We start from the raw sequence: 18,211 nt of genomic DNA, 5'->3' as shown, positions 1-18,211 counted from the left end.
GAGTGGGGAAATTAAATTATATCCTCAGATAGTTAATGGACATTTTAGTAGCTTATGCTATATAAAATTATGTTTAAATTGATTTTTAAAATATGTACCTTCATGTTCTTTGAGTTAAATATGTAATACTATTTCCCTATAAACAAAGATTATCTTAGCCTGATGCTTTACTAAAATGAATTGAAAATGGAACTGAGCGTCCCTAACTCTGTTCCATTTAAGAATTACTAGCTAGGGTTTTTAGCTTTTTATGAAACTTATTACATACTCTAATTGGCTGTAAATTGGCCCTGTTCTCATTTTTCACAACTGTAGATACCAAAGTTCTTGGACAGTGGAAATTTTGTGCACATTTATATAATCTGCTGAAAGTATAAACAATGAAGAATGTGACTGGGATTTATTCATATTTTTGTACTGACAGATGAGACATTTCGATTTCAGCTGAATGAAAAGATTTTTAACAGTAATTTAAAGGTAGCACAGGAACTGCCCCCAAAAGAAGTGGGCTATTGAAAAATAGTATTAGCAGTGGGAATGAACCCTGAATTTAAATACGTGAGCAAAAAATTTGACAACAAACTATGACGTTTCTGCATGAGTTCTGGTTTTGTTTTCTTTTCATTTTTAACTGTGTGGACTCTTTCATCCCTTAAGAAGTATATCATGAACAACTGAGATCAATGAAAGAATGAAGATCCAGTTCTTTTCCCTCTAAAAATAGAGGGAGAAATACAAAAATATTAAACTTTGTCTTAAATAAAATAATCTTCCCAGAACATATTTCCAACCCGGGTTTTCAGGAAGAGCCAAATTGAGAATCTTCAAGCAAAAACCTAAAGAATGGTATTAACAAGAGGAACTCTATCCAAACATTTTGATGTTTCAGAAATGCTGTTTGTAAAGAATCTTTGGCATGTACAATACTGCATTTCCAAATCCAGCCTCATGAAGAAAGAGGGAGGGAAAAAAACCACCTCAGGCCATTTGTAATAGGTGATGTAAATTCAGAATAACTAGCATTTCTAGAAAGACTTCTGCTTTTTTATGTTAACCTTTAGTCTTTGGTGCAGGTTCCTTCTCATATTACATAAAATGTACTTTAAGAAGCACTCACTACCTGCTACAGATGTCCAGGAAAAACTGAATTATGAAAGTCGGAAACATATGGCAGTTGCCTATTGCACAAGGAAGGTACATATGAAAGTTATAAATTTCTTTCTTTAAGTCAGCATTGTAAACGCATTTTATAGGGTTCACAGTATGTATTACATCTGTAGATTTAATTTTTGAAATATACGTTTTTGGAGATATTTGTGGTTTGGGATTCTAAGAGAAAGAACTGATCTTGATGTGTTAGAAATAAAGGGAAAACAAAAAAACAAAAAAATAAACATGTGGAGAAGCAAATACATTTCCTTTAATTTCCTAGCTGGTTATACTGAAAGGACGTCAGACCCTCTATACTGGCAAAGGATGGCTCACAGCAGGGGTACTGCCCATCAGCAGAGCGTTCTGAATTTACTGACATCCCCCTTCCAAGAAGCAGAGATGTCAACTTGGGGAAATCCGGATTGGGGCGGATATAAAAACCACCAAATTAAGAACTGGATCACAAATGTCAAAAATGCAGCAGTTCACTTTACTCTTGAGAAAGAAAAAAAATGCCCAACTACTTGCTGATCTTTACCCATCAAAAGTTTAGATTTAATTTAATTTCATTTAATACCTTTAAAGCTACATACATTGATTGCAATCATAATATTATATATTCGGTATTATCAGTGGACACCAAATACTATCAACTACCAAAGTATCATCCCTTAAGCCTTCCAAGTTATTTTAAAATAATCCCTCCAATTTTCTACCTGTAGCCCCCTGTGGTATCTTTAAATTTAATTTTAATTTGTGGATTTTAAAACTCACAGTTCTCTTGTTCAAGTTTATTTGGAGAAATGTAAAAAGCAAGTTATGAGAAAGGACTCGGTCAAAAAAGGAGTTTAAACATACTTGTTTAAATACCCTAAAAGTGGGGCAAGTGCCTACAGGTAAGGTCACTGTGGGTCAGGTCAAGAAAACCATCTTCAGAATTTCACTGTGAAAGTGGAAGGCTGATCTACCCTTTGTTGTGCTATAATGAAATTTACTTGGGTGTAGAGATAATGCAGAATAAAGCAGACGCGCCCTTCCCAGCATAAGTTTTATTTGGTTGTATTTTGAGTTTCCCTTTACGATCAACTGTTGAGTGGTCGCTTGGATTTTCTCTTCTTTTCCAGTTCCTACCTTACCGAAGGCTAGTCCTGCCTAGGTTTTAAACTACTTATTCTAAGCGGGGGTGGTAAGAAATTGAGCTTTCATTACTAGGGGCTTCCCCATAGGCCGGCGGGGGGGGGGGTTAGATCTGGAGGCGCAGAAAAGACTGTCAGATTCTTTTCCATCTATTTACAGCATTTTGTGAACAAGGAGAGTGCCAGGGTAATTTCTGATTTCCTTCTTTTCCAAGTGTTGGGTCACTTCTGAGCCCCCACCCAGTCCTTCCCAAACCGTTCTGCGCCCTCTCGTTAACATTTATAATTAGACCTCTTGAAGGAGACCCCCAAAACAGCATTTATAATTCATTATTGTTTAGTAACAAAAACTGCAATAATGGTAAAAAGGTATAAAGAAATCATTTCAGTTTCGGGGCACCCTAGAATTTCTGGGACGGATCCAGCTGGTAAAACATTTAGGAATTCACATTCCCGATGAGGTTCCACGCCTAAAATTAAAACCCAGTCTGGGTTTCTAACGCTCATTTTGCTTTGGTCAATATCTGCTTTTTCTTTCATTTTGTTTGCGTTCCCTTCTGGGTTTGGTGCTTTTTCCCCTTCCCATTGCCGAAGACAATCTGATTTACAGTTTGACTGAGAGTTGCATTTCTGTTTAGAAGGTGAAACGTCCAAGTCAGTTAGCCAAATTATTCCCCGACGGCTCCAATATTGCGCCAGAGTCCCAGAGTCAGTTATTTTTATGTCTGACTGTATTTCAAATGTGCAGGGTGATAAATAAGACCCGCCTCGAGCTGCAAACTATCTCACTGTGTTGAAGAACAATTGACAAAAATTAACCCAGCCAAAGCGTTGGGGTTTTCTCGAGCCGCTGGAGCATAAATCAGCATCGCGGGCGGCTTTGGGAAGCAGCGCGCTCGGAGCCGCGCGCCCGCAGCATGCCGCGGCGACTTTCAGCAGCCGCTGGGCTCGCCTGGCCCGAGTGAGTGGGCTTGGTCTCGGGGATCCGAGCGGGAACAGGACTCGGTCCCAGGTTCAGAGTCATCCCAGAAGGGACACACCGGCGGAGAAAGGCATGGTTACGCCTTAGCGACCCCCTAATTCACCTTGTGTGTGTGTGTGTGTGTGTCTATTTGTGTATGTAAATATCAAAGAAGACTAAGGGAGGCTAACTTGGCAAGGGTGTGTGGCGGGAAGTAACCTCGACTGTGTCTGGATCCCGGAAGAGTTTCTCTGCTCTAGTCACTTGAAAGGCATATTCGTCTTAGCTATTAACAATTAAACTCTTTCTACGGGAAATCAAGGGTGGAGGAAACTCTCTGCGGAGGCGCCGTAATTGCTCGGGGTCCAGAGCCCGCCTGCGCATTCACTTCCCAGTGCACACGCCCCATTCCAAAATCCCGGCTCCAGCCGAGCCCGCGCCCTCCTCCTCCGAGCGTGGTGGCAGGCCCTGGCGCCCGGCCCTGGCGCCCCCCGGACCTGTAGGTCAGGAAGGCAGGGGGCGCCCGGAGCAGGCGCCGCCGGCCCTCGCCGCCTGTTGGAATGGTGAAGCCGGAGACCTCGTACTGCCGGTGGCGGCGACGCGCGGCTACGGGCGGACTCGCGCTCAGCAGCCAAAGTGAATCCCAGCCGCGGTTTCTGTTAATGAGTGGAAAGAACAACCCTCTCGGTGATAAGTGCACAGTAAGTGCGAACAATCAATAGATCATTTCCTGGGGCGTCTGCTCTGAAAAGGCCCCCGCTGTTCAGTGGCCCCGGGAGTTACTGATTAGCGTGTGTGACCGTGGCCCCGCGGCGCCTCCCCTTGCTAGAGAGAATGGTGCGCAGCCTCGGCCACCGCCCCGCGCGGTGTCGGGCTCCTGCGAGGGAACGAATAATAAGGATCACTAAGCCCCTCGGAAACCTCCCCAGACCCTTAAAGCCGCATCACCCTACCGGGGCAGCCTTGGAGGCGAGGAGGACCCCAGGGTGAACAGCTATGGCTTGTGTGTCTGTGTACGTGCGCGCGCACCTGAGCGCGCGCGTGAGCGTGCGTGTGTGACTTCGTCTCAGGCTCTCGGTCCGGGTAACCGCAGTCGAGCCGAGGAGGGAATGGGGGTGGTAGGGGGAGAAGGCGATTCTTGTCTTCTATTTGAATTAAGAATTCAGTTTAAAAACTGGGTTACGGAGCAAAATGAGAAAAAAACCTAAACGCCCCACCCACCCCCGCAGGGAGCTTTTCCAGAAGAGGCCACTCTTCTCGGCAGACCGCGCCCGGGGGTTGGGCGCCCACCGCGCTTGCTGGAGAGGTTCTGCAGCCGTGTCCAGAAGAGCCCGGGCCTAGTGGCTCCGAGGCTCCGCGACGTACGCCCCTTCTCGCGCTCCGCCCAGCGGTCACGGGCCCACGCCGCCCACCGCTTCCTCACCCCGGGGCGTAAACCCGGAACCACCCGGTCCTGGGGCATCGGCCTGCGTCCTGGCCGGTGGCCCGCCTCTCCGGAACATTCAGGGACCGGCAGGCGGGTGGCGGCAGACCGAGCAGCGCTCCCGACGCGTTGCCGCCTGTATTTGTTTCGTGACCTTGACCACGTCCCAGCCTTAACCTTCTCAAAGTTACAACTGGGATGGTAAACCTTGCGGGGTTCGCCGGCTGGGTGGTGGAGTAATACATTCCGGTGGGGAGGAAGGGGGCTTGGCGGAGAGACTGTCAACTATCCCGCTGTATGTCTGTTTTCAGCCCTCCTCCCACCCCAATTTTGAGGTAATTCAGGCCCTGGCCTGCGACCTCCTCCAGGAAGGGGGCTCATGGGCGTTTAGGCTCCGCGGAGCCCGCCATACTGCAGGCGGGTAAGCGCAGGCGGAGCGCCAGGTAGGGGCACAGGGCGCCCTTGGCAGCGTCGGCTGCACCGCCCCATCCCGGCCCGAGGAGAAGCAGCCTCGCCCCGCACGTCCCGGAGGCTCGGGCCCACCTTCGGCCCCGCGCCCGGTACTCGTCTCCGAGCTGACCCCGCCACCTCGCCGCCGCGGGCAGCAGCCGCGGAACTCCGCAGCCCCAGGCGGGAGCAGGAGCTGGGCGCCGCAACTTAGGCTGAGAGGGAAGTCGCGTACGTTGTGCGGATCTGCGGGCGCGACGAAGGCGACCCCGAGTCGCGCAGGAGACCCAGCCTCAGAGAAGGCATTGGCTTCTGAGTCTGTCAAACCTAAACGGAGAGGCTCTAAAGGAAGAAGTCTCCCAACCCTTCGCAAAAATATAAACCATCTGGAAAAGAAAGCATCTACTGGATGGAAGGAGACAATTGCAAATGAAAGGTAATTATAAGGAGGAATCTGAAAGGAAGAGCAGCACATGTTTTCTTTGCACTCAAGTGCAGGTAAACCCGAATTTTAATTATATAAGGCAACCCTCAAACAGAAGGCTTACGTCTCCCCAAGCCCTGGGGCAGCCAGCAGAGATATCTCAGTCAGCTTCCCATTCCCATGACCTCTTACCAGATATGGGTTAAGAACGCACTTCTCCCCCATGGTCATTGCCATTTAAAAGCCCAGAGTACGCCACCTAAGAACTTTCTTGACTTCACTCATTAATAAGATTCTCTTTTGTTTTGTTTTGTTATTGCTGTTTAGAAAGTCATATTTCACAAGTTTTTAAGTAGGTCAGCTGTTTCAAACTGCCCCATCTTGAATCCTCGCAGACCAAAAAATGAATGCAACCTAACGTGTATATGGGGTAGTGATCTAAGACGGTTATGGGCTCTCAGTTGCATAGTGAATTGTGAAAAGACTTCATTTAAAAAAATGAAAACCATTTTGGGGCAGTTACAGTTACATTAGTGCATATTGTGGAAATAAGCTTGCAGTTAGAGAAAAACTATTAGAAACAGCTGTGACGTTAATGTTTCAAAACCCAGAGTACTCAGTATGCTCAGTATCTACTTTTCATCGTAATTTTTTCTTGGGCATTCACATAATGCACTACTCTCTGTGTATAATATAAGACACTTGTTTAATAAAGCAAGTGATTGTCTGTGTCAGGGAGATTTGGTCCTCTCTCCCTCTCCCAGTCCGTGTGCAGAGCAGATCAAAGACCTGAATTACCTCTCTCTTTCCAAAGACAGCCAGATGGTGTCTTGATTTTTTTCTTCTTCTTCTTTTTTTTTTCTCAGATTCGCTAGCAATAGAATTCAAAGGACTAAAGAATCTGTGTGATGCTACAAATGAAAGCTCTATCCAGGTAACATGTTTTAATTAATATGCCTACCTTATCTTATTCCACTTAAGTTTTGAGGAGTCTTGTGAGAATCCATCTAAGAAATAATATGAAAATGATGAATAAGTGATTAGAACAAGATAACATAGAAATCACAATCTTGGGTCAAGAGCAGAAGAAAATAAGAACTCTGAGATGTTTGTGGAGTACTAGACACGTATTAAAGAGGAACTTTAAATTTGTCTCTGAGCCTCCTAGGAGCAAAGCGAAACATGGTTCTCATTGAGCACAAGGAGAGATCATAGAAGTTCCTTATAATATGCAAAGTATTTTTCTCCGTGGTGGTGGTGGTGATGATGATCACAATGATACTTGAACTTTCCATTTGTTGTTGTTGTTTTTTTGTTTTTGTTTTTTTTAAGGTTTTTATTTATTTATTTATTTGGCAGACGGAGATCACAAGCAGGCAGAGAGGCAGGCAGAGAGAGAGGGGGAAGCAGGCTCCGCGCTTGAGCAGAGAGCCGGATGCGGGGCTCTATCCCAGGACCCTGGGATCATGACCTGAGCTGAAGGCAGAGGCTTCAACCCCCTGAGCCACCCAAGGCACCCCTCAAATTTTCCTCTTGTGACACCAATTACCCCCCCACACACACACTCAGACACTCGGGATATTTTTATTTTGTTACGGTTAAAATAAAGCTGTTTCTCTACATAGAGGCAGTTTGGTGTCTGGAAGGAACTTGGGAATCAGAAAGACCTGAATTCAGTGCTGGCTTCTGCACTTAGGGTTCTGCTGGAACCCTTGGCAAGGCACTTAATCTCTCTCTGAGACCCAGTTTTCTTTAAAAAACAGGGACAATCTATCCCATAGTCTTATAGAGAGGGTATTCTGGGGCCTGGCACTAAAGCGATTTCTTTTTTTAATAAGTGTTAGGTTATTACTGCTGTTTTTTATTGTCCTTAACATAAAACAAATGTTAGTTTCCTTCTTCCTTTTCCACAGCAATCTAGTATTCAAGAGTACTACTGTTTTGGGGCTTCAGATCAAGTAATAATACCAAAGTTTGGACTTGAAGATCTGTTAGTACAGGTAAATGAACAAGGTCTCTGAGCTCCCTTGCTCTCCTTGCTTGCCCATAGTGGTTAAATTTCTGGAAAGAGAAGAGGATGTTGGTAAGATAGGCCTTGCCCTACACCAGTAAGGGTAGGAGTGGGTCAGTCCCTGAAGCTGCAGGTCCTCTGGTGGGTTCTGTACAGCAGTCCCACTACAAATCACCAGTGAATAACAACTGTCGGGATCACTTGATGTTGGGACAAGTCACTGCATGATTGAGTTCCAAGAGGAGGTAGATAGATCTCTGAGTATTATGTTGGAGGGGGATGGGAGCATGAAGGTTTTACAGGTCACTACAGAAAGTCAATATTCTATTAAATATTGGGGGTTAGGGCCAGGAGCAAAATACCAAGTGACACTCAGCTTTCCCCCATCCTCCCTCACCCTGTTTCCTACGGTGTAGACCTTCTAAACTGAGTACTTGCTGAGAACTCAGCACGTGTTGTAGGTTTTATGGAGACAAGTTCTCTGTCCTAGATCCACCAACTAAGGATTATCCAGGTAACTGGCCTCTGAGATCTTCTCTTTCTGTCCCTCTTCCTTCTTCCCTCTTTCATCTGCTCAATACCCACGAAACTGTCACACTTCTCCTCCTGCTAAATCTTGCAGGTTGATAATGGGCTAAATATAATCAATCTAGTGTATCTATGTGTCTGTGTTTTCTGAAGTTAGTTATATCTTAGAAGAGTACGGAAATGTACATTATGTGTTTGACCTGCTCTGCTAGATTATAAGCTTGCCAAGCTCATGAACTTCCCCAAGTTGATGCATTGATTGGCTAACTCTAGAACAGCAGGTGATTTGTTTCAGGCAGCCCCTTGACTAATCTGCCAAGAAGCAGCATGGCACAGCAGGGTGGGCATATACTCAGATTTGGAAGAAAGGGGCTCAAGGCTTTGTTGGCTCTGTCACTGGCTCTATGAACTTGTGTCATCATCTAACATCCTTGGCTTTCACCTGAGGTATTTAGATGAGGTGATCTCAATGATGCCACGTGACTGATACTTTATGATTCTAAATCCAACTGCAAGTGATTTCATCTTCCTTTGAATGAGCCCTCATAGCATTTTGTTTCTCTACCTTTGGACACATAACAGCCTTCTTGACATTAAACTTATTAGGAACTATTCCTTATCTCTCTATCATACCATAAGCCAGCTCCACGGGTGCAGGAACAATGTCTACATCAGTGTTTCCAAAAGAGCTATTCCAGTGTTTTGCACCACTATACTAGATAAATAATTTTGCATGAATAAGATCTTCCCTTTATGCATAACATCCACTACTTTGGTGTGAAAGAGGGAAAGCCACACCTTTGGAAGTCTGGTGACCATAGGCCTCCTTCTCTGCCAAGTCCTGCTGTCTTACCTTCGTGCCAGCCTAGGTGCACAGGGAGCCTTGTGTTTCTCATTTGTGGGGAGACAGGCCAAATGATCTAGAACAAATATCCAGCCCTTGTCCTTAGCAGAAGCACAGACTACGACAGAAGGAAAACAGGCTTTATAATGACAAGAGCGAGAGGCATATGAGGAAGAATTTCTCCTCCTCATGATGAGTGTAGGTAGCGGGTATGGAGCAATGTGGTAGGCAGCCAGCAATGTGGTCTGCCCGTCCCATGAAGTGGGGTTCAGCAAGGCCTGCCTCTTCCTGTGGCATGATTTTCTTGGCCATGGTTTGCCAACTCCCTGAAGCTCTCCCAGGGAAAGGGCGGTGGGAAGGAGACTGAGAAGACAGCCACCTTCTGCTAGAATGTGTGCATCTGGATTCCTCTTCTGGGTTTAACAGATTCCAGAATATGGCTATAGGCAGAACCAGCAAGCTGTCTTCTAGAACAGTCCTGGTAGGAGAAGGATACAGTAAATTCTCACAATTTCCTTGAAACTTGCACTGTTTGGATTACTGGGCCTGCAGCCCTGCCCCTTCCTCAGTCCTCAATGCTTACCTTAAACTGGAGCTTCTCCAAGCCACCCTTCACGTGGTGGCCCTCCCAGAGCCTCAGCCTGCCCCAGCTGGCTCAACATTCCTGCTCTTCCACCTTGGAAGTCTGGTGCTTCTGTAGCTTCTGCTGCTATTGCTCACTGCCTTCAAGTTACTGATAGGCTCTCCATGGTCATCCCCACTTCTCATTGCTAGGCCTGGGTACACTGTTGGGTTTTGCACGTTGGAGGCCCTGCTAATGTTTGCCTTCTTACCTGTATTGAACTGAGCTATCGTGGTCCAGATGACTTGCCTTTCCTTCCTGCTGTGAACTCCCCTTCTTTCTTTTCCAGCCCCACCTCCACACAACAGTGAAAGTCCCTTTTCATGAGTTAGTGCACTCTGGCTATTCCTTCTAAAGGCCTCCTCCTTGATTGGCCGGTCTAAGGGTGCAGAATGGTACTTCCTGTGCACCTCTCCTCTTTTGGGCCTTTGCAGCTGCAAGAAGTCCTCATTTACCCACATATAATGTCTGGAATCTGTTCCCCTTTGGGCTAGTTAGGTTTCCTTGAGCTCAGTTGTGTGCATATTCATCGCCATCCATTTGCGGTGCATTTATTATGTAAGCTCACACTTACTTATTTAGAAAATTTCAACATTCTAGAAGTTGTTTATTATTCCCAGAAATGAACACTAACTGCAGTCTCAGAGAATCCTGAATAACAGTGGGATAAGCCAATACTAGTTTACTTCTCACTTACTTAAGATCCCCATGTGGGTGAGGTGCATCTTTCTTCCAATTGGTGACTCAGGGACCTAGGCTGACCCCTTCTTGTAGCTGTGTCATTTAGAACTTGACTTCCAAATTTGACGTGCAAAGGAAAGAAAGAATGTGTGGGGAAAGCATACCCATTCTTAATTACCTCAGCCTGGAAATGACACTTGTGACTTCTGGTCACATTCTGTTGGCTAGAAATCAATCCCATAACACTGTGTACCTGCAGAGGAATCTGGGAAATGTAGTATTTCCTTTTTCTTTTCTTTTCTTTTTTTTTTTTTTCCAGGAACGTCTACTTGATCTCTAAGTAGCCTTTTCTCTGTCACAAGTTTTGAAGGGCAACTCCTTTCTTTTCTGGGCAAGAGAACTTCCAGATTATTATGCCCCATACTCAAAGGACAAGGAAAATAGAAAACACCTTTTAATCAGGTATAAACACTAAAGATGAATACCATAGGCCAATATTTGGATTTTGCTCTATAGAGCTAGTTCAAGGACAAAGTTCTCTTTGAGGTCAGAGAGAATTACATACTGTGAAATTGAAACCAGGTATCTGGAGGGAGATGAGGATATAAGGAGCCAAAGGATATCCCTTTATTGTGGAAACAGCCGTATCAGTGTGAAAAGCCCTAAATCCATCTATTACAGATTTCCATAGTCTTTTTATTACCAGAGTTGTTTCCAATGACTTGGAACTTGGGAAGGTTTAGCCAACAATCTGTGGTGATATTCCAAAGTCCAGGAATTAATCATGTCTTTTCTGGCCTTTTACTTTTAGGCCTAATCCATACTATCAGCACTCTCCCTTCCTTCTCCATCTTGGTTAACATTTTATTTGTATCTTTAATGATTTAACAGATGTCAAACTTTGTTATGGATTTGACAAGGGCTGACATTGCTCAAATGTCTTTGCCTAGGTCTGGCCCATTTATGAGGGGATAACAGACCACTGATGTCATTTTCATGTGCTTTGATGGAAGTTTTAGTGTCCTAACTCCCCTGTGGAAGGAGTTTTACACTTCTAAAGTGGCTGCAGCCTTCTTGTTAAGTTCTTTTCCCAACACGCTTTTGCATTTTACCTTCTCACTTATAATACCATTTTAGGATATTTGATTCAACACCACTCAGTTCAAATTTTCCAGATGAGACATATAGTTAGGAGAAGAAAACTTGAAATCTTCAGCTTCTATGGGAGATGATGGACATTGTACATTGATCTGTATTTCCAGTCTTTAGAAAAAAAAAAACAACTTTGTGTTGTCTGTTCTTAGAAAAGTTGCATTTATTATAGCCTAACATATTATTTTCATTCCTGAACTTATATGTGAACAGGTCTTAGAAGTTCTGCCAGAACCTTAAAGAAACCACTTGCTTAGTTAGTATTCACCAGCCATGTTTAAAGCACCCAAGAAAGGTCTAGCCAAAGAGAGGAACTAAATGGAGATCCATCGAATACCAGAGTTATGTTGTGAACTATGCTGACCACAGAGAAGCCCTGGCCTTCACCTTCAAGAGTTTATAGCCACATGAACTGTGTGAAAAATTAAAAAAAAAAAAAAAAGCTTATTAAAAGGGCAGGAAAAGCATGGTCTGAGGTGAACCAATGAAAATATCTGAAGGAAACATAGGTAGAAATATTTGGCTGATATTCTTTTAGGTAGAAGTATAAAATATGTCCAAGTAGGAGTCAGGGCCAAGTAAAGGAGTAAGAGTTGAGAGGTTGTTTCTGGTGCAGATCCTTTCACTACTGCTTGTGACTTCGGTTGGGGGGGTAGTTCTTTAATTTTTATGAGCCTCCTTTGCCTCAGCTGAAAAATAGAGCACGGTGGCCCCTGGCAAAACCATTAACTGATGGTGTGGATCTGATGACACAGCGTATTTGAGAATGTGTTAAAATGGTGAGGTGCTCCTTCAAGTAAGGCAAAAAGAGACCTTCATTCTGCTCTTTCAACTCTCTCTTCTTCATCTGTCCCCCACCCATCATGTACACCCAAACTGCCAGAACTCTTTATTGCAGCACAGGAAGCAACACTTTTGGGTGGAAGTGGTATGGATGTCATAGTTTTTTGGTGAGCTGTTTGGCACCACAAGTATATGTAAAAAGCATAATTTGGGTAAAGACCTTTTTTTCTCTAAAAATTTGCTTCCAGCTGCTGAAATCATTTACTGTGTGAACGGAAACACAATCTAGCTCCAGTTATATGTGGCACTCGGTGGAGACACTAGATCATTTGTCTAAAAATCAATTTGCCACATTACCAATCGCAGGAAGCCAGCAGGCCTATATCCTTTACCCCGTGGAGGAGCATTGGTAAAGAGACTTTCTACCGGTACAGGTAGAGGCAGGGGCAGACATTCACTTGCAGAAATAAGAAAGGCTGTAGAGTGTGTTTAAAAGGAAGCTCATCCATTCACATTTGAATGTTGAGCCTTAGAGAATTGCTTCAGCATCTGAGATGTGACTCACATGGGAAGTTGATAACTGAGCTACTCTATCAAATCATCTATGAAAACTACTGGTATAAACAATCACCAAAACTAAACTTTCAAAAAAATTCAGCAATAGCTCAGTGAATTTAACAACTGGGTCAGACTGGTAGAGGGTGACCATCCATTGGTTTAAAAGAAAGTGGGAAGAGATTATACTGAGTGAAATAAGTCAAGCAGAGAGAGTCAATTATCATATGGTTTCACTTATTTGTGGAGCATAACAAATAGCATGGAGGACAAGGGGCGTTAGAGAGGAGTAGGGAATTTGGGTAAATTGGAAGGGGAGGTGAACCATGAGAGACTATGGACTCTGAAAAACAATCTGAGGGGTTTGAAGTGGCGGGGGGGGTGGGAGGTTGGGGTACCAGGTGGTGGGTATTATAGAGGGCACGGCTTGCATGGAGCACTGGGTGTGGTGAAAAAATAATGAATAATGTTTTTCTGAAAATAAATAAATTGAAAAAAAAAAGTGGGTTGTGTCTGCACTGCCTTCCTCATTGTGTGTGTGTGTGTGTGAGAGAGAGAGAGAGAGAGAGAGAGAACATACTACAGTCGTGATTTTTAGGCAATGGGGATTTTCAAAGCTGGGTGAAAGTTAAGATCGTAGTTTTCAGTAGTGTATGCAGTTTGGAGCAGGATCCAGAATGGCTTTTAAGGCTAGGACAAGAATGGAGGCAAACGGTGGGTGTGAAGTGGCCCACAGAAGCTAAGTGTGTAGGTTCCATGTCACAAATACTGCCGTCCAGGCACAGAGAGGCTGGTCACATTTCAAAAGCACACACAGTAGGTTTAGACCTCTGGTAAGAAGTGGCTCTGGAGCTCCCCAGTTGGTCAGAAATGGGGGTTGATGGCATCAGTGCCAGCATCTGAGAGCAGTCCAGGACCAAGACAGTGATGCTGGATCAGAAGCCAGGAACTTCAGGTTCTGGCCCCTGTGCTTCCTTTAAATTGATGTAGACCAGTGCTTCTCAAATTCTATATGAAGGACTCTTTTTTTTTTTTTTCCCATTTCCAATCCATTTAGGACTGACCCATGGTCTTGGTGTACATGACACTCAGCTTGTGCCACTATGACTTACCAGATAAATTAGGTGACACTTGAACTGGTCTACACTCAATTCAGCAAGATGTCTGTATCAACCCTGGGTTTGCACATCTCAGAAATGTCACAGTGTTGTAAATCTTAAAGTGTTTATTCTTGATTTTGATCATCTCTCTTTTTGAACTAATAAACAGTTTAGGGACTATCACTAGAATAGGTATTTTCAAAGTTGTTTTCTACTTTGACATTTTACTGATGCAGATGTGGGAGGTTAACTCATCTTTCACATACTTTGATGCTTCTTTTATGGGTCATGGTTAGAGGATGAGATTGTGAAACTGCATAATGGGCAATGCTTCAGAAAAGAGAAATTTAAAATGCTGGTTAAGAAGACACTGGTTGTCTTGCCACCTCCATTTGTCCTTCCCCTTTGGTGGTAGAACCACAGTCTCTAGCTGTGGAAGAGAAACTGCATTTCCGAGTTCTTTGCCATGGGGAGTGGTCATTTATTAGTTCTGGGCAGTAGCATGTAAGCAGAGATGGTGTGACACCTCCTGGGAAGCCTGAAAGGGAAAGAACCAGAATATGGACATACCTGCTAGGGCTCCATCATTGCTATATGTATCTGCCTTGGAATTGGAAGCCCTGAAAAGCCCAGCAACAAGACAGCTAGAAACTATGTCCCTTTCTTCACGGGCTCCATGTGCCACACTGGGCTGTAAGATCAGAACAGGTATGTAGGAAAGAAATAAGATTCTGTACTTTTTTTAAAGTTTTATTTACTATTTGTTTTTTAAGATTTTATTTATCTGAGAGAGAGAGCATGAGCAAGGGAAGGGGCAGAGGGAGAGGGACATGCAGACTCCCCACTGAGTGGGGAGCCTGACCCGTGGCTAGATCCCAGGACCCTGAGATCATGACATGAGCCAGTCAGACACTTAACCGAATGAGCCACCCAGATGCCCCAATATTCTGTGTATTTAAAGACTGTTATTTTGATATTTATTTGCTGAACCCAATCCTAAGCAATGTAAGTACAATTTAAAAGTCCTGATATTTTTATTATTTATTTAACAAACATAGCTTACTTTCTGAATTCTTAAGCTGAGAATTTAAAATGTGATTTAATCTTTGTATGATTAACAAGAATCAGGGCACCTGGCTGGCTCGGTAGGTTTAGCCTCTGCCTTCAGCTCAGGTCATGATCCCAGGACTCTAGGATCAAGTCCTGCATTGGACTCTCTGCTCACTGGTGTGTCAGCTTCTTCCTCTGCCTCTGCCTCTCCCCCTGCTCTTGCTCTCTCTCAAACAAATAAATAAAATCTTAAAAAAAAAAACAAGAATCACCACAAAAAGCTATGATTATATGTGCCAACATCTAGGAGATCACAATTACCTGCTTATTAGGACCGTGTTTATAGGATTGCTTACCTTGCTGGCTCTACCTCTCTCTGCTTTCGATGGGCCTGCATCTAGAAGGTAGAGCAATCTGTTTCACAAATTTTCCTGCCTCCAGATAGCTGCAACATGGAAATCAAACATATTAAAACTGGGTAGATCAATTCCACATCCATTTATTAAACACTTGCTAATGCACCGAGCACTGAGCTAGATGCCAGGCATACACCGATAAATCAGTAAAATTCTTGCTCTCGAGTTGTTTAAAATCCAGTGGGACATTGTTAGGGACATCAACAAAGTATTCCAGGAGCATGAAAGAGGGAGCCACTACTTTGTCTGGTGTTGAAGTGGGGCTGTCAGGAGAAGTGGGGAAGGCTTCATGGAGGAGGTGACATTGGACCTGGGTCCTGATGTGGGATACTACCACAGGCGGAAGTGCTGATCAAGTCACTTGTAGGGACGCAGCTCAGGAGAGTCATGGCAGAGTAACCTGGCAGAGCATATTGGGACAGTAGCACAGGGAAGCTGGAACATGTAGGTAGAAAGGGAATCTGAAGCCACATTTAGGAGAACTTCAAATGTTTTATTTGAAGATTTTGGTCTTTGTGGGAAGTTGGAAGCATTGAAGTGTGTTATTTGTTTATTTGTATGATTCTTTTTTGTAATTTTCATTTTAATTAAATTAATTAACATATAATGTGTTATTGGTTTCAGAAGTAAAGGTCAGTGATTCATTAGTCTTATTTAACACCAGTGCTCATTACATCGTCCATCCTCCCACCTCTCCCACCCCAGCAACCCTCAGTTTCTTATGATTAAGAGTCTCTTATGGTTATTTGTGTGATTCTAAGCTGGACACTCTAATCTTAGGGAAATAAATCAGACAACACTGTGGAAAGATATATTGAATGGGAAAGAATCGTAGGAATCTACTGCAGTTTATTATATACTATGATTATATACTATAATCTACTACAATATCAATGAGAACAGGACTCAAAACACTGGCCATGAGGGAGAGAGATGCTTGTGAGATACGTTTTTAAAGAAACATGAAGACTTGGCGGGTGTTGGTTTTATATGTGGGATGAGGGAAAGGGAGGAGTCAGTTCCAATGTGGGTAATCAAAATCAATTTTAGAGAGAAGGGTGACTTTAGTGCATTAGAGCACGTTAGGATAATGCCTAAGAGACATCAAAGTTTAATGTTTTTTTCCTCTGCTATCCTTAGCAAATGGTGATGCTCAGTGGTGCTCAGTATAGTGGCTTCTGCACAGTAACGAAAGTATGCTGAATTAACGACTAAAGAATTTGGCTACTAGAAAGGTCTAGGAAAGAGATAGGGATTTGTAGGAGATAGCAGCATCTATGAGGCTTGAACCTGTGGGAGTTGATGGAATGAATAATCAAAAGCTTAAACAAGGACGCCTGGGTGGCTCAGTTGGTTAAGCGGCTGCCTTCGGCTCGGGTCCTGATCCCAGAGTCCTGGGATTGAGTCCCGTATTGGGCTCCTTACTCGGCAGGGAGCCTGTTTCTCCCTCTGCCTCTGCCTGCCACTCTGTCTGCCTGTGCTCACCCTCTATCCCTCTCTCTCTGATAAATAAATAAAATCTTTTTAAAAAAAAAAGCATGAACAGAAGTGAAAAGAGAATTTAGGAACCTTAGGAAATCTTACTAAGGAATAAAGAGGAGAGCTAGTGAGGATATTTCAGAAACAGTGATCAGATAAAAATGTGTTCTAGAAAACAAAATAAGACAGTTTCAAGATTAAGATAGTGGTGATTTCTACTAAGTGTCTCCAAAGAGCAAAGTTTCATGAGGACTAAGGTCAACAAATTTGAAATTAAGAATGACAGTGATCATATCGATCAACTTCTACAGAGTTATCTCTGTAGAGCAATTTCTATAGCCACATACCCCCACCTTCATTTCTGATTCAGTTGGTGAGGGATATTTACATTTTTAGCAAGTTTGCAGGTAATACTACTGCTGCCAATCCAAGTCCATACTTGGAGGACCACTACTATAGCATATCAGAGAGAGAAAACAATTGGATTATTTGAGGATGAAAGAGAAATCATTTCCTCCTAAACTAAAAGTGTCCGAAAAGTGGGAAAAAAGGGGGGGGGCATTCTACTCACTAATTAAGACTTCATCACCTCCTGGTGGAAAAGTAACAGAATAGGTTTTCCTTAAATATTTGAAGCTGAAAAATTTTTGTCAAGACACGTGACTTCTTTAAATTTCTGTTTTCTGTTTCATATATCATAAAAGTAATAATAAACCAACCTCTGTGCATTGTTATTGGGAATAAATGAAATAATATGACAGTGATATGATAGCATTCAGCTCACTGTTTGGTGCTCAAATAAAAAATTGTTGAGTTGGAGCATATACATTATTTTTCCAAAAGTAAGATAGCATGTAGATACATTAATGTATCTGGTTATAATTAAAATTGACTATACAAATTTCTAGCAGCCCTCCAAAAAATATTTCTGTAATTGGCTCTCCATTGCTATCTATAAATTATAAATAGAGCAAGCATAAGGGGCTTGATGTCTGTTTTCAGGGACAGTGGAATTTAATACTACATACCACAAAACTTTTTCCTTCTTTCTCTTTGACCATGTGCTGTTTCCCGAAATATTTTCATATGGTCACTTTTTAAAATAAAGCTTTAAGTTAATCATTTAACATTTATTTCACTTAAGTGATGAGTGAATATAAATCACTAAAATGTGTTTAGTAAAGACTGTGAAAATCTATATAAATAAAAAAATGTGAATGTTTGCTGAAGAATTTAATAGGAAGCCAAAACAAATACTGTCAATATTCTTTATTAAACAAATGAAGTATTCCTTTAAGTCATACTGTGTTTAAGTAATGAATTCACAAGACCAGTAAACAAACCAAGTTCATGAGAAACAAAATTTAAATATGTCTTATAGATATTCTAATCTAGTACTTTCCTTTAAGTAGGCAATAGTTATTGAATGTGCTTCTTTTGATTATAG

At 43.0% G+C, this 18,211-nt stretch overlaps 1 long non-coding RNA gene across 1 annotated transcript; it reads left to right on the top strand.

Moving 5' to 3' along the window:
* The first annotated feature begins 5,374 nt into the window (after positions 1-5,374).
* On the top strand, positions 5,375-10,705 carry LOC122898788. Its single transcript, XR_006383059.1, has 4 exons — positions 5,375-5,555; positions 6,410-6,477; positions 7,457-7,543; positions 10,549-10,705. It is a non-coding gene; the product is annotated as an uncharacterized LOC122898788 (long non-coding RNA).
* Positions 10,706-18,211: the final 7,506 nt, after the last annotated feature.

The sequence above is a fragment of the Neovison vison genome, chromosome 1 (genome assembly GCF_020171115.1).
Source record: "Neovison vison isolate M4711 chromosome 1, ASM_NN_V1, whole genome shotgun sequence".
In the NCBI taxonomy this organism is placed as follows: Eukaryota; Metazoa; Chordata; class Mammalia; order Carnivora; family Mustelidae; genus Neogale; species Neogale vison.
This window is presented reverse-complemented; position numbering and strand designations above follow the sequence as displayed.